This window comes from Leptopilina heterotoma, unplaced genomic scaffold (genome assembly GCF_015476425.1).
Source record: "Leptopilina heterotoma isolate Lh14 unplaced genomic scaffold, ASM1547642v1 Lhet_244, whole genome shotgun sequence".
Lineage (NCBI taxonomy): Eukaryota > Metazoa > Arthropoda > Insecta > Hymenoptera > Figitidae > Leptopilina > Leptopilina heterotoma.
The window spans coordinates 193,691-219,693 of record NW_025110959.1 but is presented as its reverse complement, the minus strand read 5'-3'; the positions used below and the strand labels follow the sequence as shown (position 1 = coordinate 219,693).

Below are 26,003 nucleotides of genomic sequence, written 5' to 3'. Positions count from 1 at the left end.
CGTATCCTACTAAAAACTACTATTTTATATTTTTTACGATTTGATACTATTTGGATACTTTTTTTTTACTGATTTGAATAACATTTGAAAGCAATAAAAAAGTTCGTCATTGCTTAAAATCGGTTAAAAGAACCTATTCTGTTACATCTAATAGAATTTAAATAGTCTACGAATTCTACACTACAGCATATATTATGTTCATCCGAATCAATCTTTTTTTTGGCGAAACTTTCTGAAATCCTATATTTACTTCTCCATTACAGAAAAGAGAAACACTTTTATATATTTCGACACCTTTTATTTTATATGGGTCTCATAAATTATTCTCCTGATGATTTTTATACACTACACTGTAAATTATAAATAGTTCGTTTAATGTATAGGCATTTAGAAGAAAAAAAATACTTATATTGAATTTAAAATTACTATTGCGTAACAAATATTGATGCAACTTTTTATAATAATTTTTCAGGAAACTGTTGCTGCGCGAATAACTACGGCAAACAATAAAAGTGGTGAGTGATTACTAAAAAATTACTAAATCTTACAACATAACAATAGTTATTTAAGCATAAGAAAAGAAAAAGAAAAAGACGTGGAAGTGAAAGAAAAGCATACGGTATAATTAAAGATAAAAATAACTGTCTAGTTTTATAATATAAACTCTCTTACATACATATTATACTTTATCATTATAAACTGCATGCGGCACATGTTTGTAAAAAGATCGGTTTATTAGAAGGTTGATTGCACAATTTATTATATGCGAACAGACGCATATTCCAACATTGAATATGAATTTTCATAATTATTATTGAATTCCATTCATTGAAAAATTAATTTCTTATCAGGAGCTGCTCATATTTGTTAATGAACTGATCCTAGGGTCCTAAAAATCCTAGGTTTTTAAGGGGGTCATTCACAAACTACGTAAGACATTTTTTCTAATTATAACCCCTCTCCTCCCCCCACATACATTAGCGCCATTTTTCTATTGACCCCCCCCCCTCTCTAAATCCTTACGTAGTTTGTGAATATCTCCTAACTATAATTTTGATCCCCTCTCTTATATGAATTAATAAATATTATAATTAACACTTTCCACTTAATATAATATTGAACAAACTCTTTTTTATTTTGAATTTCCCGCCAAAAGTTCTCTAAATCCCCGCCTAGATGGCATGAAAATTCGCTCGTAAACGACGTGAAGCGAATCTAAATATGGAACTTCTGCTTAGTTTTGACAAATTTTTGTACTATTTCCAGAGAAAATTTTTTTTCGTCCAAAGTAGAATTTAATTTCTGGCCGAATTTGCTTCGGAAATGGAAAAATTTACACATTCGAAAATTCAGTGCTGCCAGATTGGAAGATTTTTCTTCAAATCTAAAGAAAATTAAAGCAATCTGCGATATTTGAAGAATTTCAAAAAATATTCTAAAAATGAAGATTTTTTGAAAATTTTGCGAAGGCTGTGTTATCAAGTAATAATGAAAATATTTATAAACATTTAAATAATATAAACAAACCATTATTTTAAAATTAATTATAATTTTTTTTCTTTATATTCTTATGACTATAATAATAAATATCATAATTATTATTTACTACAGTAAATGTTACTGTTTCACTTATTATTTTGCAAATTAAAAAATTTTATACTTTCAAATATAAACATCAATTATTGAATAATTTCAGATTAAAAATCTTAAAAAATAAACTTATTAACTATTCCTTTTTGCTAGTATTAAATTATTTTAAAGAATTTTTAATAAAATTCTTGATAAGAATTAAGTTGTTTTCAAAAATTTTAATAGAACATTTTTTGAAAGAATTCAATTATTATTATAAATAGTAAAATTCATCGCAGGAATTCAATTATTTTCAAAACAATTTTAATAAAATTTCACGAAAAGATTCAATTATTAAAAAAAATGTTTATAAAAATTCTTGTTAAGAATTAAATTATTTTCAATAATTTTAATAAGATGGATGAATTTCATTACTTTTATAAATAATAATATTTTTTGCGAGAAATTATCTCAAAAGAATTCAATTATTTAAAAAAATGTTTGATGAAATTCTTCCAATTACTTTAATTATTTTCCAATTTTTTGATAAAAACTTTGCAAGAATTTAGTAATTTTCAGTGAATTAATTTTAAAATTCAAAACATTGGAAAGGGAAATTTATTAAGAAAGTTGAGAAGCAAACAAAAACTAACTTCAAACTGCAAACAGATTCAAACACAACAATATTAATTTCTTTCTTTAAAATTGTTTGTGAAATTTAATTTCATTTATCATATTTTACAAAAAATTGTAACCAACATTTTGAAAAAAATTTTTTGACTAGTTGAAAAATTTCTGAAGAAAATTTTTAATTACCTGGCAGCACTAATGGTAATTAACATTTTCAAAAATTTTTTAATCAAACCTTTTTGAATTTCAACAACTTATAAGAGTATTATTATAAAACAGGAAGTTATCGATCAGTCCGAGTCGAAGACTCGGAGTGATCTATAACTTCATGTTTTATATTAATTTAAATATTCCTAAAATTTTTCAGAAAAAATCAAATTATTTACAAAAATTTCCATAAAATTCTTCGTAAGAATCCAATTATTTTTACAAAATAAAAATAAAATCTTTCACATAAATTCAATTATTTTAAAAAATGTAATAAAATTCGTTGTGTAAGAATACAATTATTTTCATAAATAATAAAATTGTTCATAGGAATTCAATTATTTTTAATAAAATTTCTAATTAATTCCTCGAAAAATGTAATTAATTTTAAAAATTTTTTGCAAGAATTTAATTTTTTGAAAAATTCAATTATTTCATTCTTTGGAAGAATTCAATTATTTTTATAAAAAGTAAAATTCATCGCAGGAATTCAATTATTTGAAAAATTCAATTATTTCATTCTTTGGAAGAATTCAATTATTTTTATAAAAAGTAAAATTCATCGCAGGAATTCAATTATTTTCAAAACCAATTTTAATAAAATTTCACGAAAAGATTCAATTATTTAGAAAAGATTTTAATAAAATTCTTGTTAAGAATTAAATTATTTTCAATAATTTTAATAACATTCTCTGGAAGAATTTGATTCTTTTTATAAATAATAATATTTTTTGTGAGCATTTAATTATTTTCCAAAACAATTTTAATTTAATTTTCTCGAAAGAATTTATTAAAAAAAATTTTTGATATAATTCTTCAAATTTTAATTATTTTTAAATTTTTTAATAAAAATCAAGAATTTAGAAATTTTTAGTACATTAATTTTAAAATTTCAAAGATTAAAAAAGAAAATTTATTAAAAAAGTTGTGAAGAAAACAAAAGTATAACTTCAAACTGCGAACAGGTTCAAACATAACATGATTTATTTCTTTAAAATTGTTTGTTTAATTTCATTTATCATATTTTAGAAAAAATTATAATCAAAATCTGAAGAAATTCTTTTGACTAGTTTAAAGATTTCTGAAAATAAATAAGAAAAGTTTGAAGATTTGAGATTTTTTGAAGATTTTTTTTTAATCATCTGGCAGCAGAGTCCAGAATTCGGAAACTATAGTAAAAATTAACAAGTGATCAGAAATTCCGTTTCAGTTTAGGTTTTACTGCATTTGTACAGTAGAAGTTGTTGTATTCTTTTTTTTAGTGCAGATATACTGTGAGTGTAAATATATAATATAGTCGATCAGATAAAAATGTAGAAATATGGCATAGATTATTGGGCACTTGGATAATAATGATCTCAAGGTGGGAAGTTTTCTTTATTTATTTTTGATGGTGTGTAATAGTGGTTTTTTAGAACACCCTTTCCATGTTGTTTTACTAGTCATAATATATATACGACTGTTGCGGTCCTCTTCGCAGTTACTAAAGATTTATATTGAATAACTCAAGGTCATGAAAAAGGTTCAAGAACGCTGCTTCAGCGCCGTTCACCATTATTCGCTCTTTCTTCGAAAGGTAGAATTAGAATAAAGAATGCGAATCGTGATCTTGCATTTGCCATTCCTCTTCTTGTTCTATAAACTCTACTCTAGGCATTTTTTTCGTTTGCGGGAAAAAACACTTTCTTTTTGGCAAATTTTTACCAAATAAATAACCTTTAACGTCTTTTCTAGGTTCCTGAAGTTAGCGTCGATGCTTAGGTTCAGAAAAACTTAGTTTGGTTCAATTTGTTTTGGTTCTTTATTGGTTCAAAAATTGGACAATTTCTAGGTTCCTAAAGTTAGCGTCGATGCTTAGGTTCGGAAAAACTTAGTTTGGTCCAATTTTTTTTGGTTCTTTATTGGTTCAACAATTGGACAATTTCGACGCTAAATTGTCGCTAACTCTCTGATAACGGATTATTTAAGGATTTTTAAGGTTTATTAAAGGATTTAGAAAAATTACTTTAGAGGAAACTAATATTCGGTGCGCCAATTATTTTTTCAAACATAATTAACACTGAATTCACACACACACACACACACACACACACGAAATTTAATGAGAGAAACGCGTGGCAACATTTTTCATTATTCGAGGGGTAAATAGCCATTTCTGAAATCTACAAGTTCCGACGAGAAATTACGAGTTCGTAAAAGTTCCCCTTTTATATAGTTCGCACGTGTGCATCCGGTAAATGTTTCCCTTAAAGCTAACAATAAAGTCACAGTTTCTATTGCCACTATTAATTTCACTAAAATCATTAATTAAATTCCATTCTATCAATTTTTGAAAGCCATCGGAAGGGGGCAACAATTCTCCTTTCGTAGGAATAAAATAATAAAACGTTTTTCATAAGACCTTGTTTAATAGCAGAAAGGACTTTTAAATTCACGTTCCAAAATTATTAGTCGTACGTGAAATTTTGTCTCTGCTTTCTGCTTTACAATATTTACTTCGGAGTTTTTTTGCAGATATCAAATTGAGACGAGAAACGAATCAAAAGTATTGCGTCGCAATACTTTTGATTCGTTTCTTGTCTCAATTTGATATCTGCAGAAAATCTGTGTTAATTACAATTTTTTTCTATTTTTAATTAGGCGTAGATTAGGACCTAAATATTAGGTCCCTGAGAAGTTAGCTTCGATGCTGAGAGTCGAAAGCAATTTTTTCGAAAAGAAAACCAAAAAGAATTCAGTAATTTTTACAAAGGATTTATGTTCCTACAGTTAGTGTCGAAAACTATTTTTTAGGGTTTTTTAGAGATGAAAATGGCACTAATTTCACTCTTTTTATTGAGGCGCATGATTATTCCCCAAAATGACATTTGACCGAACTGTCATTTTACCAAATTGCATTTTTTCGAATTGTCATTTTTACAAAATGTCATTTTTACGAATTGCCACTTTTGCAAAAAGTCATTTTTTCGAAGTATCATTTTTACGAATTGTCACTTTTACGAATCGTTATTGTTCCGAAATGTCATTTTTGTGAATCGACATTTTTACGAATTGTCACTTTTGCGAATCGCCATTTTTACGAAATGTCATTTTTGCGAATCGACATTTTTAAGAATTGTCACTTTTGCGAAAAGTCACTTTTACGAATTGTCATTTATGCGAACTGACATTTTTTCGAATTGCCATTTTTACGAAATGTCACCGTTGCGAATTGTCATTTTTACGAAAATTGATATAGTAAACTTATATACATATATAGATTTACTATAGCAATTTCGCAAAAATGACAATTCGCAAAAGTGACAATTCTTAAAAGTGGCGATTCGAAAAAATGACATTTCGGAACAATAACTATTCGTAAAAATGACAATTCGTAATAATGGCAATTTGCAAAAGTGACAATTCGTAAAAATGTCGATTCACAAAAGTGACATTTCGTAATAATGACAATTCGAAAAATGACATTTCGTAAAAATGACAATTCGTAAAAATGATATTTCAAAAAATATCTTTTCGCAAAAATGACATTTCGTAAAAATGACAATTCAAAAAAAAAAATGCAATTCGGTAAAATGACAGATCGGTCAAATGACATTTGAGGAATAATCATTGCGCCTCTTTTTATTCACCTAAGGAATTAAAAAAAAGCTGAGGTCAATTTTTTATTTCTAAAACTTTTGAAACAATTTCCTTTCTTTTTGATTTGGCGAAAAAAATGGTTTTTGACTCTCAGCGTCGACGCTAACTTCAGGGACCTAAGAATTTGGGTTTAAAATTTGATCTGAAATATTATCTCCCTATGTACATAAAAGAGGGGAAATTTGTAAAATTTTCATCTCCAGAAACAGTAAATAATAATTTTCGACGCTAATATCGCTTTTCATTTCGTTTATGAGAGAATTTTCGCGCCATCTAGGCGGCAATTTCATGAACTACATTGGCGCGAAATTCAAAAAATTTAAAATTTAAATATTAATATATTAAGTAATTAATTAAAATTTAATAAAATAAATGAATTAAAATATTAATTATTAAAAATAAAAATCAGATTAAAAAGTTCAGTTTGCAAAAAATGTAGTTGTAGAAAAAAATTTAGATGTAAATTAAAAATTAGTGTCGTATAGAAATTTACGTTCTTTCGAGAATCAAAAAATTTAGCTTCGAAGTAAAAAAGAGGAACTTCCTTTTGACATTTTGAATGTTTCCATACGCAGAAAAATGCAAATAAGTATAAATTTTTTATTGATTGGTTTTAGAGTGGAACTTTTTTGATGGCCGATAGATAATTATTTTAATAGGATTGGGAGACGTTTTTCATTTCCTCGTTAGTTTATCAGTGTAAATGGCTTGATTTTTTTTTTATTTGCAATATGGTCACGTGATACACGAGGACCCCGTCGCACAGGTTGGGAAACAGTGTCAGTGACCGAGTGCCTAAGGCCACCATCGCCTTGCACGGAACACCGTCTTAAGTCTTAAGTACCGTTCACACGATACAAATAAAATATCATTAAAAAAAGAATTGCTATATTTATAAATATTCTCGAAAAATGTTTCAATCCCTTTTTTTTAGAAAGTCTCAACTTTATCGTTATTTTGACTTCTGGGTTTTTTTACTTTAAATTTTTAGTATACAATCAAGTAGACACTGAATTGTCAATTGATAACTTTCACTTTATAATGGCATGGATTGAAAACTAATATAAACTTACTGTTTTTTGCCAGGAATGGTACCCGAAATTAAGTAGTGATTTTGATTTTTGGATTCGGGAGATTTTGGAGAATTGGAGCCGAACTTTTTTTTATGGTTGATATTAGATTGCGGGTATTATTAGAACTTTGTGTAGTTGTATATTGAAATGGATCGTAACTTCAGTGGAAAAGATGGGGGTGCGGCAGAGAATGTATTGTATGCTTCAATCCGGTTTAGCGAGTTATGTAGCTCGCTAAAGTAAAATTGATATAATTATGGTTTATTCACCCACATAATTGTCGCAATGAAATCAATCAAGTTTTCACGATTTAAATGCGATAAGTGGAAATTTTTTTTTAATTTTTCTTCTCTATGGGCAGAATTAAAAAAACAGGATGAATGAACCTTTATGCACTTTTTGAACACGATTCGAAGTCTTGTTCTTGTCGTAATTTCATACTTCTTGAAGCTACCTGCGCTCTCTAGTAATCCAGTTTATCACTTATCCCTCAGGTCTTCGATAATCATACCATGGATCTAATCTCATAACCTCGAGGGCTGATTATAATCGAGAAAGTGCTTTTTCTCCTGACAATTTAGAAAAATCCTCTTTTTAAAAGTATTTTAAAAATTTTTAAAACACTTTTAATTCATAAATTTTTATTACCATACAAAAGTTATGGAAACTGCAGGTTATAAGCCTTTTACTGCAGAATGATGATTTATAGTTCTCTAAATCCGGACTTGGGCCTTATTTTTCTTCCACACCTCTCGAGAGTCGTATTTTTATGGCCGAATGCATAATTGTTTATGAGTGAATATTTTCTAACAAAAATGGAATAAAACTTTTCTATTATAGAGAATAGAAAAAGATATTCTTCTTCTGTATAAATATCAATTACAATAAGCATATATAATAACGGTTAAAAGTTTTCTTTTTTGACACAGTTTGTTCAACTGTGTGTTTCTTAACACATCAAGGCAGATGTAATTTTCTGTTTACCCCAAAAAAAAAGAAGAAGAAGAAGAAGAAGAAGGAAGAAAAAATTCGTGACTGAATTCCAAAACGAAATGTTATAAATAGTTTGTATACATCGTAAACTATACATAAAAGAGATACAGATCTTGTCTTTAAATCACGGATTGTAAAATACGAAAATTTTTATAAAAATCCATTTTTTAAAGGGAATTTTCAGTTTTGCTTCGACTCGACTTTTCATTTTCCTTGGCTTGTTTATATAACGTAGTTTTCTACGCTGGATCTTGCTTGGTGAACTATTCATGAAGTATTCACTATTCATGAAAAAGTAGGCTACACTAGTTGATATTTACGCGAATGGCGTGCAATATTGAACCCTATAGAATGTTTTAATACATATTTTATTGCAATTTTGTTATCAAAAGTAATTCGTAATTCGACATTAATTATCAATATGACTAGCAGTGTAATTAATTTAAAAAATTGTTCCTCACAAAAATTGCTCTTTAAATAATCCTTTTAAAAAGGCTCTTAAAATACTTAAAATACTTAAAATAGTTACTGCCAAAAAATATTTTTCACCAACAAAAGTAGTCATTACTCTTTACTCTTTAAATAGTCTTTTTAAATAGTCAGAAAAATAGTCACTGCCAAAAATAGTTTTACCCCGAAAATAGTCATTGCTCTTTAAATATTCCCAGCTCTTTAAATGGAATTTTCAAACAGTCACTGCTCTTTAAACAGTCATTGATCTTTAAACAGTCATTGCTCTTTAAATCGCCAAACAGCATGAATCAAATAGTAAAATTGTATGCAATAAAAAAAAATAGTAAATACTTGTACAATTTTAAAAAATTGGTAAAATTGTACACAATTAAAAAAAAATAGTAAAATTCTCGAGACTAATTTAATGAACTACAATTGAGATTTAGACTAATTGAAAAACATGTCCTTCATTTGATAAACTTTTATTTATTATTTCTGATTCTGTGGGAACTAATTTGAGGCACTTGATAATTGACGTGTAATTACAGTTCTATAATTAACATGCTCTTAATTAAAGTAGTTTCACAAAGTTTAATCATCATGTAATTAATTAATACAACCACAGTAGAAAACGTAAAATTAAATGTCATAATAGAATAACGAGTTGTCATTGAAATTCAATATATTGATAATATAAAATTACACATTTTTTTAAATATGTAGCATCGATAAAATTATATATTGAAAGAATTGAAATTGAAAAAATGTTAAGGTTTCTTTATGGTAATTACTAATTACTACCAAGACTACTACTACTACTACTACAAAAAAGTACTACAAAAACTACTACATTAATTACTAAAAAAATCAATTAATAACTACTCTCTAAATTTTATTTAGCTAAAAATATTTACTAAAATTTGATTTGGCGAATGAATTTTTGCTTTTAAATCAGTAAAATATGTTGTTAACAAAATTAGTAGTAAGTAGATTTACTATTAGTATTATACTATTACTATTAGTAAAGTTTCTAATTAATTACTAATTTACTAATTCAAAAGCAAAAAGTCAGATACTAATTCAAATATTAGTAAACATTTTTATAACTAATTAAAATTTAGAGAGTAAGTAAAAATTAATTAAAAATTAAAAATGCAAAAGAAATTGTCAAAAAAAAAAGAAAATTGCAAATGAAATACTTTTTCTGAGAATAGAAAAAAAGGATCTTATTCGCTAATGAATAAAGATGTTTTTCGAAACAATGTCACTTGACTGTGACCGTGAGACTTCGGTAATGTGGAATCACAGTTCGGCAATGACCTACAAGAAAAGATGGCCCACATGTGTCGCTTTACAGTTTAATCAATATATTGCATAAACAATTTTGGTAATAATAAAATTCTTCTTTATTATTTTGTATTACTAATTATTTTACTATTCTTTATATTACTAGTTATGTTTTAATTAGTGTTTTATGATTATTTTCATCTATTATTTTCTCATTACTTTAATTTTTTTCATTACTATTCTTCTTCTGCTTTCAAATTTTTTTTATAAATTTCTTCACCATAATTCAATTATTTTCATAAATAATAAAATTTTTACAGATTATTAATTATTCTTAAAAATTTTATTAAAATTTGTCAAAATACTTCAATTAGTGAAAAATTTGTTAATAAAATTCTTTATGAAAATTCAATTTTAAGAAACATTCATACTTATAGGTATTGTTAGATATTTAATTGAATATAATTAAAATTTTGAGTAAGAATTCAATTATATTCATAAATATTACAATTTATCGCAAAAATTCAATTATTTTCAGAAATAATAAAATTCTTTGCAGGAATTCAATTATTTTCATAAATAATAGAATTCTTCGTAGAAATTCAATTATATAAAAAAATTTTATAAAATTTTTGATTTAATTAAATATAATTAAATATATTATACATTTAATTGAAGAATATCCCAATAATTGAAATTTTGTAAAATTGAATTGCAAACAAATGAATTTGATAATTTTCAAAGAACTTTTACAAAAATTATTATAAATAATGGATTTAAAAAAGAATTGATGTTAAAAAAATATTTTTAAAAAATTTAATTTTGGAGAAGATAAGTACAAATTATTGCAAAAATTCAATTATTTTCATAAATAATAAAATTTTTTACAGGAATTTAATTATTTTCATGAAAAATCTAATTCTTTCTATAGGAACTCAATTATTTTCATAAATAATAAAACTCATCACAGAATTTGAATTATTTTTAATATAATTTTTATCGAATTTTTTGAAATTGTAATTATTCTTAAAAAATATATTAAAATTCGTCCAAAGAATTTAATCATTTAAAAATTTGTTGATAAAATTCCTAATGAGAATTGAATTTTAAGAAACTTTTAATTATTCAATTCATACATTTTGTACTTAAATAATTGAATTCTAGTAAAATTTTCTAATAAAAATTTATTTAGAAATGAATTTCAGTTGAAATTTTAAATAATAATTGAATATTAGAATCATTTTAAAATGAATTGAAATTTTTTACAGGAATTCAATTATTTTCATAAATAATAAAACTCATCGCAGAATTTCAATTATTTTCAATTTAATTTTAATAGAATTTCTCGAAATTGTAATTATTCTTAAAAAATTTATTAAAATTCATCTAAAGAATTCAATTATTATTAAAAAATGTGTTAAAAAATTCTTTATGAGAATTTAATTTTTAGAAACATTAAATTATTTAATTAAATTTTCCAAAAGAATTCAATTAATTTTAAAAAAATTTAAGAAAATTCTACGCAAACCTTTAATTATTTTCATAAAATAATAAAAATTTCACATGAATTCAATTATTTACTAATTTTTCATAAATTTCTTCGCAATCATTTAATTATTTTCATAAATAATAAAATTTTTACTGGGATTCAATTATCTTCATAAATAATATTTTTTTTAGGCATTCAATTATTTTCATAAATAATATTCTTTTTAGGCATTCAATTATTTTCATAAATAATATTCTTTTTAGGAATTCAATTATTTTCAAAAATAATAAAACTCATCGCAGAATTTCAATTATTTTTAATTTAATTTTAATAGAATTTCTCGAAAAATATAATTATTCTTAAATTTTTTTTATTAAAATTCGTCTGAAGAATTCAATTATTTAAAAATTTATTGAAAAAATTCTTTATGAGAATTCAATTTTTAGAAATATTTAATTATTTACAAAAATTTTCCAAAAGAATTCAATTATTTAAATAAAATTTTTATAAAATTTTACGCATCATTTAATTATTTTAATAAATAATAAAAATCCAATAAATAAAACTTGCAATAATTCCATTATTTTCATAAATATTAAAAATCGTCGCAAAATTTCAATTATTTTAAATGTAATTTTAATCGAATTGCTCGTAAAATGTAAATATTCTTAAAATTTGCCAAAAGAATGCAATTATATTTAAAAATTTGTTGAATTTTAACAATAAAATTCTTTATGAGAATTCAATTTTGAGAAATATTCAATTATTTTCAAAAAATTTCCTATATGAAATCAATGATTTTCAATATAAATTCATCGCAGAATTTTGATTATTTAAAAATTTGTTGATTAAATTCTTTATGAGAATTGAATTTTAAGAAACATTCAATTATTCAATTAGTTATTATTTAGTTTTGTATTTAAATAATTGAATTCTAGTAGAATTTTCAAATAAAAATTGATTAAAAAATTAATTTTAGTTAAAATTTTAGATAATAATAATGATTTTATCACTAATTGATCTTTAATTATTATGAAACATGATTATGAAACATGATCGATTTCTTCATGTTTTATAGTTATGAAAAAATTTAATTTATAGTTTTAAGTAAAATATTCTGTTATTTGACTTATATTTTTGTCATTAATAATTGGTCTGTAAATAGTCCGTAATTTTTCATTTTTGGTCCATAGAAGGGAGAGAGAGTTTTTAAACTTGTAAATGTTTGTTATTAATATTTATTATATTTATTATATTCATTACATTTATTATATTCATTGTATTCACTGCAAACTTATATATTGACTCATTATACTCATTCTTCAGTAAATCTTACTTGAAAAGTATAAATAAGCATAAAAGAAAGAAAATAAAAATCAAGAAATGTTTTGGGAAAAAGTTTGGAAAATCCAAATGGATTTTGAATAAAAGCACTCTCGCAGGTAATATATTCCTTTGTCTTTATAATAGAGAAGGAGGAGGAGGGCGTTTAGTCGCACCTTGTGAAAATGAATCTGTAAAAGCGGCATGGTCAGGTGCTTTATAGAAGGTGCAACAGAGACTGGGAATTGAGAAGTTTATATATACAATATATAGGACTTTAAAAAAAAAAAATAAATGCCCAAACACGTATTCTGAGTTTTGAGCTTTCTCAACAACCTGTGTCGAGAATATTTCTTTTTTTTCTTTTTTGAAAAAAACATGTACGTTCGTGAGTTTCCTTTAAACGTGACTCATTTGCAGTAGACCGCCTATTGCGAAACAGATTTAATACCTGGATCATTAAATCTCGACCCTTCTTGTCCTATCTTCATTATTGTTTCTCGGGAAATATTTCACAGTACAGTTCCCACGTTAAACTGACACTAAACTTGGCACTGAATAAATTTTTTGATTTACTTTCAATCATATATATTGGTAATCATTTTTCCTTCTTTTGTTTCTGCGATTATTTAGATTAATTCTGCAGAATAATTGTACAGGCATTGATTGTTTCTTTAAATATCTAACTCTGTATGTTCAATTATCTGATTATTTTTAACTCAATTGTTATTATTTTTGCAACAAAAAAAAAAAAAAAATAGTGGAAAAATTCTTCAAATCAAATAAAGTAAATATTTCTGAACTTTATTAGGATTTACTAAAATTTACACTAAATTTGTTTGGTTTGCCAGTAAAAACAAGAGGCGTCTAAATTTATTGGTATAAAACATCTATTTGTGATTTCAAAGACATAAAATGCATTTGTAAGCTTTCACCCCTTTAACGAAGAATTATATTGACATTGAACATTGGTATAAATACGAAAATATAATAGGTCATGACAAAACGTGCGCAGTGAAATGTGAAGCAGAAATGTTTCGACAAAAAATTACAAACACGAAGCAAAAATCTTTTGACTAAAAATTACAAACGTCAAAAAATAGTTTGACATAATTTTAAAATTTTTAAATCGTTTCGTAAAATTTTGCGGTTTTTAATTTTTTTAGTTATTATTTATTATGTTTATTATGATTTATTATTATTTATTATTACTTATTACTTATTATTACTTATATTATTATATTTATTATTATTTATTATTATTTATTATTATTTATTATTATTTATTCTTAATTATTATTATCTACATTACTATTTATATTTTAATTATTTTTTAGCCCTTATTTCTTTAATATTTAAAATATATTTAACAAATCCGAAACAAATGTAAAAAAGGTTTTAAATTTACAATTCTCTTTATGGACATTTTATATAATGGTAAAATATTAAATAAAATACTTAATGTACTAAAATATCGCTCTTCATAAAGTACGTAGTCTTTTTTTTTTTTAAATTTTAACCCCCTTCTCTTCGCCCACCTTGTAACACATTGTTGCATACATTAGCGCAACTTTTTCTGCTGAAGGTAGCAAATAGCCCGAACCCCCCTCTCCTTTGAAGTGCTACGTAGTTTATGGGCGACCCCTTAAGTGAAATTTATCTCTTTCTCAGTGAAAAGTTTGCTTCTTTTGCTGCTTTATTATTAAACATAGAAAATTAATTAAGATCAAGAAGAGGCATTTTTTTATAGTGTATTTTTTTTAGTAAATTTTTTCCCTTTTTTTCGGAATATAATCAGTCACTGATTCAAATATAATATGTAAATAAATTAAAAAGAAATTATCGAATTAATAAAAATTTTGTGAAATTCAACTAAAAATAATTAAATTTCTTAAAGAATTTCATGAAAAACTTTTTAACAAATCGAATTTTCAAAGTATTTTAATTTAATGATTGATAAATAATTGAATTTTATGAAGAGTCACATTCTAATGTTTTCATGTTCCTTAGTGCGAAGATTAATAATTAAAATTTTTATTAGTTCATTTTAAAAAAGATACAAACTTAAATTTTTTTTAACAAAATTGAATTTTTGTAAAGTTTGTTTAAAAATTTTGAAAAATAAGATTTTTAAAAGTTTTCAATTCTATTGTTTCGAGATATTTGAATATTTATAAACAAATAATTAAAAATTTTTGAAATAATTAAAAATTAATTAAAATTTCTTAACATTCGCTATTAAAAATTTGGATAATTTTGGAGAAATTACAAATGATTACAGAAATTCAATTATTTTCAAATGTAATAAAATTCTTCCCAGAAATTCACTTCTGTTCAAAACTTTTTTAAATTCTCGTCAAAACTTCAATTATCTTTTTAAATAATAAAAAGCATCTCCGAAATTCAATTATTTTCAAAAATTTTAATAACATTTTTGGCAAAATTTCAATTATTTTCAAAAATTTTCCACAATTCAATGATTTTCAATATCTACTATTTTAATCAAATTTTCCAAAAGAATTCAATTAATTTAAAAAAAATGTAATAAAATTCTACGCAAACCTTTAATTATTTTCATAAAGTAATAAAAATTTCACATGAATTTAATTATTTACAAATTTTTCATAAGTTTCTTCGCAAACATTCAATTATTTTCATAAATAATATAATTTTTACTGGGATTCAATTATTTTTGTAAATAATAAAATTCTTTTTGGAAATTCAATTATTTTCATAAATAATAAAACTCATCGCAGAATTTCAATTATTTTTAATACAATTTTAATGGAATTCCTCGAAAAAATTCTTAAAAATTTAATTAAAATTCATCAAAAGAATTAAGTTTTTTTAAAGATTTATAGATAAAATTCTTTATGAGAATTCAATTTTAAGAAACATGCATAATTATTCAATAAATTGTTATTTTTGTAATTTAAAAATTGAATTCTAGTAGAATTTTCTCATAAACATTGATTTAAAAATGGATTTCAGTTAAAATTTTAGATTATAATTGAATATTAAAAGCATTAGAGCGTAAATTTTCAGAAATAATTGAATTTTAAAAAGGTTTCAGATTAAAATCTTTGAAAATTTGAATTTTTCATATATTTAACTATAACAATTCTGTGAAATTAATTTTTTTTCTGAGAAACTATGATTGCGGATATTTGTTGAAATTATTTAAAGTTTTTATTTTCTAATATATTTAATTGAAGAATTTACGAATAATTTAAGTTTTGTAAAATTGAATTGTAAACAAATGAATCTGAAAATTAAAATTCGTCGAAAGAATTCAATTATTAATTTCTAAAAACTAAAAAAAATTCTTCTCAAGAATTCAATTATTTCCATAAATAGCAAAATTCTTTAGATTTACTTTAGTAAATGATATGCTTTTGAATATCATTTTTAAAAAACATTCTTCACAATAATTCAATTATTTTCATAAATTTTCATAAAATTCTAAAATACAATTGAATTATTTTTAATTATTTATTATTATTATTATTATTATTATTATTATTATTATTATTATTATTATTATTGTTTTTAAATTCTTTGCAGAAATTCAATTACGTTCAAAAATTTTTAAAAATCCACGTCAAAATTTCAACTATCTTTAGAAATATTAAAATTCTTCTCCGAAATTAAATTTTTTTTCAAAAATCTTAATTGGCAAAATTTTAATTATTTTCATAAATAATAACATTCTTTGAAAGGATTCAATTACTTTTATAAATATTAAAATTCTCTGCAGAAATTCAATTAGTATCAATATATTTTAATAAAATTGAATTAATCAAATTTTCAATTATAATTATGAACACACAGAGAGAAAATATATTAGAGTTTGTAAACGTATTTTGTAATTTGGGGAAAAAGTGCAACAAACCGAAATTTTGAAATAGAAAATACTAAACAGTGAAAGAAATAATAATATGAAATTTAGTAAAGTTATATTAAAATTTAACTAAAATTCTTATATTTTATTCTCTCCGTGCAGACAAGATTATTTTAAAAAGTTGTCAAAATTCTTTGTTTAATTAAATTATTTTCTACAATTTTTAATTAAAATTATTAAGAAAAACATTTCAAAAAATTTAAAGAAACTCTTCAAAAGAATTTAATTATTCATAAAAACTCTAATATAAATTTTTAAAGCCGCATTTGTAGATTTATTTATGTTCGAAATCAAATAAATTTAAATTTGATGAGAAAAAAAAACCGGGAATTTTGTTGAACGAAAATAGTTGGCAAAATTACTTTATATTTTTCACCAAAAGTTGAAGTCCACAACGTTTATCAACGAAAAAAGTTTTTTAATAAGTGTTAATTAATAAAGAAAAAGAATGAAGCAACAATTCTGTCACAAAAATTTATTGAAGTGGGAGAGTTTTATTTATATTTTAATCATAATTATTGTATATTTTACAAAAACATATAATATTCGTATAAATTAAAAAACCGTTTTTGTTGATCAACGTTGTGGACTTCAACTTCCTTATTTTTCTCCGTGTAAGGTATATCAAATTGAGACAAAAAAGTATCAAAATTGTTGCATCGCAACATTGATACTTGTCTCAATTTGATAACCTTAGAAAAACTGTTTTGAATGAATGAATCATTTAAATTTTGATACAAAGTTTCTTTAAAAACTTGTTGAAAAAATAAAGAAATACAAAAGGGTAGAATTCATACTCTGCAATGAATAATGTATCGCAAAAGTAACGGTAATTGTTTAGCCAAATGAAATTGGACATTAATGGGGAGAAAATGATGGTTTGGCAAGAGGTTGATGTTGAGTTTCCCAGGAATGAAGTGGAGTTGATTGTTGTTAACCGCGGACCACTTCCGATCTGACCCTAAATTACAAATTGCCTTCCTCAAGCACTCATCCAAAGAGAGGGTTGGCACGTAGCAGCACGTAGTGAGCGCAGATTGGAAGCGAGGAGAAGTAGACGATGTAAAGCCATCTGATGAATGTCTTATGAAGCAAAAGAGAGGCGAGACCCCCAGACAAGCGGATATCCTGGCATTATGTAACGTTGCCCTCGCGGTATAAGCAAGTGCTTGTCTTCTCTCTAGACTACGACGACGACGACAACGACGACGACGACACCTTTCTCTTTATAATACATAGGCCGAGAGAGGAGTAGGAAATGAAAAAAAATCAAGAAGAAGAAGAAGAAGAAGAAGGGCGAACGGGGTCAGTCACATGCTTCGCGCCAAATTCACCGGTACTCTTAACTCCTCAACTCTCAACCTACGCAATCTTCTGCTCTCCCGTTCGTTACACAATAGTCCGTCAGGCCTTGATCGTGAAATCCTCACGTTCTCATCTCACCTTGTCCTGTCTTCAACCTTAATTATGACGGAATCGCCTTCCAGGAATATTACCTTCATCAATGCTACGCTGCGTTCTTCTCTTTCTTCACTCTTTTAAATTTGCACTCGCTCAACTACTTTTTAGTATGGAACAAGCGATTTTCGAGAATCTATTTATTACTCGATGCAACTCGGAACTTCTTTGTAATTGCTACTTCAATTAATTACTTAAACCCAGTCGAAGAAAAATAAAAAGAATTTAATATCATTTTACCAGAACCAGAGTGGCTACATGTCAGGAAATGTCAGGGAAACAAATTTTTTGTCAGTAAAGTCAGGGAAATGTCATGCAGGGCTAGAAGTAGGTCCGTAAATCCCGTAAAAGTCCGTTTTTTTTTTAAAAAAGGTCCGTAATTTCATTCAAAAAGGATGAAAAGTTCGTAAATTGTACGATACAATTTAGATAATTTTAGAGAAATTACAAATGATTGCACAAATTCAATTATTTTTAAAAGTAATAAAATTCTTCGCAAAAATTCAATTATGTTCAAAAATTTTTTTAAATTCATCTTTAAAATTTCAATTATCTTTAGAAATATTAAAATTCTTTTCCGAAATTCAATTATTTTCAAAAAATCTAAAAAACATTGTCAACATTTCAATTATCTTTATAAATAAATAGTAAAATTCTTCGACAAAATTCAATTATTTTCAAAAATTTTAATAGAATTCATTAAAAAATTTCAATTATTTTCATAATTAACAATATTTATCACACGAATTCAATTATTTTCTAAAGTAATAAAATTCAATTATTTTCAAAAATTTTAATAGAATCCATTGCAAAATTTCAATTATTTTCAAAAGTAATAAAATTCGTCGCAAAATTCAATTATGTTCAAAATTTTTTTTAAATTCATCGTCAAAATTTCAATTATCTTTAGAAATATTAAAATTCTTTTTCGAAATTCAATTATTTTCAAAAAATCTAAAAAACATTGTCAACATCTCAATTATCTTTATAAATAAATAGTAAAATTCTTCGACAAAATTCAATTATTTTGAAAAATTTTAATAAAATTCATTAAAAAATTTCAATTATTTTCATAATTAAAAATATTTATCACACGAATTCAATTATTTTCTAAAGTAATAAAATTCAATTATTTTCAATAGAATTTTAATCGAATTCTTCGAAAAAATTCTTAAAAATTCTATTCAAATTCGTCCAAAGAATTTAATTATTTAAAAATTTATTGATAAAATTCTTTAAGAAAATTCAATTTTAAGAAACATTCAATTATTCAATAAATTATTTATTTTTGTATTTAAATAATTGAATTCCCGTAGAATTTTCTCATAAACATTGATTTAAAAATAGATTTCAGTTAAAATATCTTAGATTATAATAATTAAATTCTTTCGAAGAATTTCATTAAAATTTTAAAAATAATTGAATTTTATCGAGACATTTTTTTAAAATTGTCTTAAAATTAATTGAATTTCTACCAAAAAAAGTTTTATCTAAACTTTTTAAAATATTTGAATTTCTGCCAAAATTCTGATATTTTTGAAAATAATTGAATTCTTACGAAGAATTTTATTAAGACTTTTGAAAATAATTGAATCTCCGCAAAGATTTTCATTATCTTACGAAAATATTTAAATTCTTGAGAAAAATTTTATTAAAATTTCTGAATGTAATTGAAGATCTGCTAAGAATTTTGTTATTTTTAATTTATGCCAAGAATTTTATTAAAATTTTTAAAAATAATTTAATTCCTGACTCCTGTTAATTTTTTACAAGAATTTAATTATTTTGGAAAATTCTAATAAAATTCTTCGCAAGAATCCAATTATTTTCATAAATAATAAAATTCAATGCAGAATTTAAATTGTATTTTTAATTCGAATTTCTCGAAAAATGTAATTATTCTTAAAAATTTTATTAAAATTCGTTGATAGAATTCAATTATTTAAAAATTTGTTGATAAACAATATTCTTTATGGGAATTGAATTTTAAGAAACGTTCAATTATTCAATAAATTATTTATTTGCATTTTATTTGTATTTAAATTAATTTATTAATTTAAACATAGCGTGAATTTTAAAATATAATTGAATTTTGTAATTAATTTTTTTGAAAAAGTTTAATTCAGTTTTTTTAATATTATTTTTAGTTTCTATTTTCTAATATTTATTTAATTAAAGAATTTACTAATAATTGAAATTTCGTAAAATTAAATATTGCAAAGAAATGAATTTGAAAATTGTCAAAGAACTTTTTCGAAAATTATTAAAAATAATTGATGTAAAGAAGAATTTTAGATAAAAATTCTGAAAAATAATAATTGAATTGATAATGATTTTAATTATTATAAATTATTTTTATTAATAATTATTGTTAAATATTATAAAACATGAAGAAGTCGATGGCTTCGAATCGAAGACTCGGAGTTATCGATTTCTTCATGGTTATTATAATTATGAAAAATTTAATTTCTATGGTTTTAAGTAAAATGTTCTCTTATTTAATTCGGCCTGATTTTATTTTTGTCAGTTGGTCCGTAATTTTTAATTTTTGGTCCGTTAACATATATTTCAGTATTCATTTTTAAAAATGATGAAATTTAAAATGTTTTGAGATTTATATTCACAGTTTTTCTAAAAATATTAAATTGAGACAGAAAACGTATCAAAACGTTGCATTTCAACAACTCTGATACGTTTTTTGTCTCAATTTGACATCCTTAGAAAAATGTATGTTTTTAAAAATTTCATTCATTAAAAATCTTCCGGAAATTGATGAAATTTGCATTTTCTAACATAAATTTCATCAACAAAATTTTCATTTGTTTTGAAAATGTAAATTCTCAATTTTTTTTTTTTTTTGTTAATTTTTAATATTTCCTCGTTAAAAATCCACTTGGCAAGAATAGTTGAAAAATTATTACTATCAGATATAACAGCATCGTCGCGCGTCTAGTGCGCGGTTTAAGCATAATTTCCTGGTATATCTGGTTTTTCACGCACCACGCTTTCTTGCGGGCACTAACACAGCATTTTAGACCATGAAAATTTTTAATGACTTCGTTAGATGTGAACATTAATTTTATAGACTCTAACCAAATGATATCGGATAAACCAGAAAAACTGGTTTTATTATCAAAAAATTTTCTCTAAATTAAATCAGTTTCATTTTCATTTGAACATACAAAATATAGTTGTATACATTTTTTGGAAAATTAAATTTTTTATGTAAATAAATTCAAATTTTAAAGAATATGACAAATTATAAATATGAATATGGCAAAGTTTTAGTTTATCAATTTCCCTGACAATTTACTGAGATTAAAATTACTTTTCCTAAGAAAACTCTTTTTACAGTAGGAAAATATTAATATTTACGGAAAATGAGTAAAATTTATGAATTTTAATAATTTCTAAAAATTACAATGATAACCCTTTCTGTATTTAATTATTTTCTACAATTTTCAACTAAACTTCATCTCTGAATCAATTAATTTAAATAAGTTTCCAAAAGTTCTTCTAGAATTCAATTATTTAAATACATAAACTCAATTTTTTATAATAATTGTGACTCTCCATAGATTTTTCTTAAGTTATTAAGGTATAATATTTTCAAAAAATTATAATAAAGAAATTCTTACAATTTTTTAAAAATATTTTTAAATAATTTTTGAACGATAATAGTTTTTCAATTTTGAATAATTTCCAAACAATCAAAGTTTGGTAAAATCTTTTAAAAGTAATTGAATTTTTGAAAAATATAAATAAAAATTATCAAATTGTTGAAGAATTTTAATTATAAACAGGACCATGATTTCTCAAAAATTTTAATAAGTCCAAAAAGTAATTTTGAATCTTAAAAAATTATTACAAAACAATTCTAATAATTTCTTTTTAAATATATTTTAATTATGTAAATTTTCGAAAATAATTGTATTTCTTAAAAGAATTTTTGTATAATTTAAAAAAACTAATGAATTTTTTGATGAATTTTAATTAAAAATTTTGAACATTATTGTTTTCTACAAAATGTTAAAAATAATTCTAAAATGTTATTATTTTTGGAAATATGTAATTGAAAACATTAATAATTTTGAATTTTAAAAAATTAGAAGCTTATTTTTATTTTTAAATTTACCCTTAAAGATTTTTCATTAAAATTTTTTATAATTCAATTATTTTCAAAATTTGCAATTAAAATTCATCAAAGGGTGATTTTCAAAAATTGTAACAGAATACTTGAAATAAATAAATTATTTTCAATTAAATTTTACAAAATTTTAACTATTCAAAAACAAGTTTTGAAAGATTTGTTTATGGTTATTTTTTTGCATTATAAAAATCAAAATAAGTTGCAGTTTTTTACTAAAAATTGTGGTATTTTGTTGCAATACTTGGAAGAAAAGGCGAAAATTTTGGATTTTTCTAAGCGTTTTAGAATTTTTTTCATTTTTTGAAAGTAAGTCGAAAAAGTCTCAATTTTTTTAATTTCCCTGACAAGAAATTTTTTTCATGACATTTACCTGACTTATATATAGTGATTTTTTCAGAGGAATTCAATAGTCATAAAAAAAATTGATCAGAAAATATTTTTACCGTTTTTGAATTTTTATTTTTTCTAAAAATTGATAGATTTTAAAATCTATACGTAATTTTGTAGAAAATATGTTTTTGTATTTATAAAAAAATTGCTGAATGAAAAAATTAATATTTACAAAAGTTTTAGCATTTTTTCCAAAAATCAGGGCTCGAACTAGGTCCGTAAATCCCGTAAAAGTCCGTAACTTTGCTTGAAGTCCGTAAAAGTCCGTTTTTTTGAAAAAAGGTCCGTAAAGTCCGTAATTTGATTGAAAAAGGTCCGTAAAGTACGTAAATTATACGATATAATTTGGATAATTTTAGAGAAATTACAAATGATTGAAGGAATTCAATTATTTTCAAAAGTAATAAAATTCTTCGCAAAAATTCAATTATGTTCAAAATTTTTTAAAAATTCTCGTTAAAATTTCAATTATCTTTAGAAGTAATTAAATTCTTCTCCAAAATATCAATTATTTTCAAAAAATTTAATGAAATTCTTCTTCAAAATTCAATTATTTTCAAAATTTTTTTCTCAATTCAATGATTTTTAATAGGTATCTATACTATTCTATTAAAATTTTCCAAAAGAATTCAATTATTTAAAAAAAATTAATTAAATTCTACACAAACTTTTAATTATTTTCAAAAAATAATAAAAATTTTACAGGAAATTCATTAATTACAAATTTTTTTATAAATTTCTTCGCAATATTCAATTATTTTCATAAATAATAAAATTTTTACAGATATTTAATTTTTTTGGCAAATAATAAAATTCTTATTAGGAATTCAATTATTTTGATAAATAATAAAGCTAATTGCAGAATTTCAATTATTTTTAATACAATTTTAATCGAATTCCTCGAAAAATGCAATTATTCTTAAAAATTTTATTAAAATTTATCAAAGAAATTTAATTATTTTAATAACCTCTAATACAATTTATTTATTAGAATTTAAATATTATTTTTAATAAATTTTTAATTAAATTTCTTTAAAGAATAAAATTATTGCATTCAAAATTTTTAATGCAATTCTTTGCGTAAATTATCAATTTTCTTTATAAATAATGAAATTCTTCTTCAAAATTCAATTATTTTCAAAACACTTTTAATAAAATTCTTGGCAAAATTTCAATTATTTTCAAAAATTTTCCCTAATTTAATTATTTTTAATATCTATTTTAATAAAATTTTGCAAAAGAATTCAAATTATTTTAAAATTGATTGATACAATTTTTTAAAAGAATTCAATGTAATAATTCATATGTAATTATTCAATCAATTGTTTTTTTTTGTTTTTAAATAAGGAATTTTCTCATAAAAATTGATTTAAAAATGGATTTCAGTTAAAATTTTAGATTATAATTGAATATTAAAAGTATTAGAGCGTAAAGTTTTAGAAATAATTAAATTTTGAAAAGGTTTCAGATTCAAATCTTTGAAAATTTGAATTTTTCATATTTTTAACTAAGTAACAATTCTGTGGAATTAATTTTTTTGAGAAATTTTAATTGCGAATTTTTTTTTATATTATTTGAAGTTTTTATTTTCTAATACATATTTAATTGAAGAATTTAAAAATAATTTAAATTTCGTAAAATTGAATATTGTAAAGAAATGGATTTGAAAATTGTCAAAAAACTTTTTCGAAAATTATTAAAAATAATCGATTTTAAGAAGAATTTTAGTTAAAAATTCTTGAAAATAATAATTGAATTGATAATGATTTTATCACTCTATCTTTAATTATTATAAAACATGAAGTAATCGATCGCTCCGAGTCGAAGACTCGGAGTTATCGATATCTTCATGTTTTTTAGTTATGAAAAAATCTAATTTATAGTTTTAAGTAAAATGTTCTCTTATATATTTTTGCCAGTAATTGGTCCGTAAATGGTCCGTAATTTTTAATTTTTGGTCCGTAAAGTCCGTATTTTTAAATACTTTCACTGGTTCGAGCCCTGAAAAATTCATAGTTTTTAGGTTAAGAATTATAAAAAAATATGATTATTATGAAATTTTATTATACGAAAACTCATTTGTTTTTTTCTAACTAATTTCAGAACATAAACTTTTTGAAAAAATTATTAATTTATTAGATAAAACATTTTTTTTTTTAAAAAAAGTTTATGTTCTGAAATTAGTTAGAAAAAAAAACAAATGAGTTTTCGTATAATAAAATTTAATAATGATCATATTTTTTTAAATTCTTAACATGAAAACTATTTTTTTTTTTAAATGCTAAAACTTTTGTAAATATTAATTTTTTCATTCAGCAATTTTTTATGGATACAAAAACATTTCTAAAACAATTCTAAAAAAAAGGGTAAAAATATTTTATGACCAATTTTTTTTTATGACCATTGAATTCCTCTCAAAAAATTACTATAAAAAATCATGGAATTTTATAAGGAGGAATTTTGTAGAAACCCTGCAGGTATCAAATTGAGACAAAAAACTGTTATGGCAAATTTTACAGTATAGAATGTTTATGAATATGGCGAAAATTCGAGTAAAATATTTATGAATGTGTCAAATTTTAGAATATAATATTTATCAGTATGGTAAATATTACATTAGAAAATTTATAAATATGGCAAAAATTTTCGAATATAATATTTATGAGTATGGCAAAAATTCGAGTACAATATTTACGAGTATGGCAAAAATTAGAGTAGAATATTTATGAGTATGGTAAAAATTAAAATAGAATATTTATGAGTATGGCAAAAGTTAGAGTTTAATTTTTATGAATACGGCAAATTTTAGAGTATAGCAGAATATTTTTGAATTAACTCCGATATACTGATATATAGGAGAGAATTTATTTGCAAAGGCTGCAATATTGTTATTGAATTGAAAGGAGTTTCTAAGGGTAATTTTGTTGTTTTAATGAAATTCGAGTCAGTGGGATTAATGGGATCCATGGTCAAAATTGCTATTGAATTTCGTTCTGGTGAAAGATTCCGATTTCAATGTGTATTATTTGCATGCATATATATATGTATACAGCAAGCCGCACTATACATTTTACCGCACTTTATTTCATTTCCATTCTCTCTTGCCGATCTGTATATATACATCCCCATCAATGGCTAAATTCTCGTTTCGAAAACGCGAATTGGTTCAGTACTTGATTGAACCTGTGACCACTGACAGTATTAGATCCCAACATCCAAAGGATTAAATTCCTATAGCAATTACCGACCCTTCTCTTTCACTTGAAGCGATTCGCTTCTGTCGTCGTGAGTGCAAATCCTTTTCACAATATGAGCAAAGTCGATTCAATAATGCACTTATACTATGGAACATTTGCATTTGCTCTTTAGAATTCTTGCTCTCCCCTATACTGCCTTCACTACTTGGCGGAGTTTTAATTTTAGTTTCAGTTTTAGTTCCAG

General features: G+C 23.4%; 2 protein-coding genes across 2 annotated transcripts in view; one reads left to right on the top strand and one right to left on the bottom strand.

The window, feature by feature from the left end:
- The window catches only part of LOC122503110 (rRNA methyltransferase 2, mitochondrial), a 175,286-nt gene that overhangs the window by 54,708 nt on the left and 94,575 nt on the right, over positions 1–26,003 (top strand). Inside the window, exon 3 of the mRNA XM_043613541.1 lies at positions 473–515. The gene's annotated coding sequence lies outside the window, so the exon portion shown is untranslated. The remainder of the gene's footprint in view (positions 1–472; positions 516–26,003) is intronic.
- Positions 1–26,003, bottom strand: part of LOC122503107 — an 89,542-nt gene that overhangs the window by 50,464 nt on the left and 13,075 nt on the right. The window lies entirely within an intron of this gene.